The following is a 2,351-nucleotide window of genomic DNA, read 5'->3' on the forward strand; positions in this document are numbered from 1 at the left end:
AAATGTGATCATTCCCTTTATCCACACCCAATTTATGGATAAATCTACAAGGTTAGAAATAAAGTTAGAAAAAAGAAACAAAACATAATTAAAATTAATTCAAATACTTACAATAACCACAATTGCAAAATTGATATGTTCAGCATGCAGTGCCCGTTTGTAATCTCTGATATGTCGCTCTGGCTTATATACAAGGGGTCATTACTACAAAAGCCAAACACTTCAGGAACCCAAGGGACCTGTTTGGGTCGATTGTCATCTTCCATATCTGCAACCAATCTCCATAGCTTTTTCATCGGAGTTAGATTTCTAGAATGGTTAAGCATAGCCTTTGGTGGGGCAACAACATCCTATTAAATAAAGTACACAAATAATGTTATACTACATTATAATAAAATAACACCAAGTTAAAATTAAATAGTTAAATAACTTACCTCCGTAGATATCACTTTTACCAACTTATAAGGCCATTGAAGGAAGGTATTTAGGGCTTGTTCCATCGTCTGAACCTCTTGTGTGGGCACAGGAACTCTAGCCTTTGGGTTTCTAACATCCAACATTGAAACCCTTACCATATCATTTCCCATGGTCTGATGGTGCACAACAGACCCCAACACGTGAATCCTCCCTATGCCCACAAGATCGAGTGATCCATCAATGAATAACTCACACTTATTAGATGTACCATGGTCAGTGGCAGAAGTAGAGGGATTTGTAGTTGCACATGAACCTTTTGTACTCACATGTGCAACAATTGGTTCAATTGGTGGAGTTTTCTGTTGAAATTGTTGGCTAAGTGACTGCATATACTCTTGCAGTTGCCTTTGCATGTCATATTTTAATTGCCTATTCTCATCTTGTCATTGTCTTTGCATCTCCTCTTTCAATTGGCTTAATTTATCCTCATAAGTTGCTACAACCTGAGAGACCTTCAATTCCAGCAATTGGTCCACCGACCCAGATCAATGTGAAGATGACTGTGGTCCAAAGTAAGTTTGCAAGGTATGACCTCTACCTGCTGCCCGAACTTGACCTGTGTGCTCGGGCTTCCCAATGGCAACAATGAGTATATTCTGTCGTCCATGGGAAACAAAAGATCCCTCTTTCGCCTGCTGATCTAATATATCCTACAATATATGACACATAAACAATTTAACAAATTCTTATCGATCAATATGTTAATTAGCATCATATGAACAGTAAAATTATACTTACTATCTTGCTAACAATCTCCTTTGCTGCCTCAGTTGTAAACTCGCCATTTTTTTTATGCGGGCAACCTTCCATAATTCATGGCGTTCAGGTGGAGATGGAGGATCACTAACTATACTGTCATCTTGTCTAGTCTGGCGCTTCATAGCTTTCTCCTTCATGATCTTCTTCTTAAGCCATTCATAACCTCCACGAGAAATCACAACATAGGTTTCATTCTTTGCCTGAGTCTCTTGTGCCTTCTTTCTTTTCTCCTACAAAAGTATCATATAATGAAATTAAGGGTAAAATATAATATTCACAACTACACAAATGGTAATGCATATAATCCTAACTTACCAAAAACTCCACACTCATTCTAGACTCTATAAATGTGTTCCACGTCTCTTGGTCTATAGTGGGATTTTTATCACCAGGAAATTGTCCTTTCTTTTCACAAAAAATATACTTGTTTGTGAGGGTGGTCTTATATTGCCTCCACCTCTTAACCACAATGGAGAGGGTCTTCCTTCTCATCCTCTCTATGTTGGGAATGTCCCAAGTTTCCTACATTTAAATTAACAACGAGTTAATACATATTGATACCCTAATTAAATTTAATAATGAAAATGAGTATAAACAAAATTTACCAAAACATCTGTCCAAATATGGTTTTTGACAACCTCCTCTACCTCATCCCAACTGGGCAATAAAATAGAAACCTTGGTTCTAGCATGAACCCCCATCATACTCATAAATTGAGCAGCTGAATCCCCCGTAGGTTGCCCAGTGATCTCATCTATATCAACATGTATCCTCTCTCCATTGAGGCATTTGGCTGCAACATTTTTCATTCTAGTGGGACCTCTGACATTCTTCTTGGTTGTAGATTGTGTAGAGGATGTAGACTGTGTAAAGCCTGAAGTAGAGTCTTGAGGTTCATCCATATTTACCTATTAACACAAAAATAAATTGTAAGTCATTAGTATAAATTGAATTGATAACATGTAGTATAAAAATAGAAGTTAATAAAAATACAAAATTATAATAACCTATTTCGGAAATATCATCAAGTTGGAATGTTTTCCCATATTCCTTCTTGATGATCATCACGAGTGGCATGTATGTCGTCCACATCATCATTTTCATTAAAAGTTGGC

This window comes from Cajanus cajan, chromosome 2 (assembly GCF_000230855.2).
Source record: "Cajanus cajan strain Asha chromosome 2, NIPB_CcT2T_4, whole genome shotgun sequence".
NCBI lineage: Eukaryota > Viridiplantae > Streptophyta > Magnoliopsida > Fabales > Fabaceae > Cajanus > Cajanus cajan.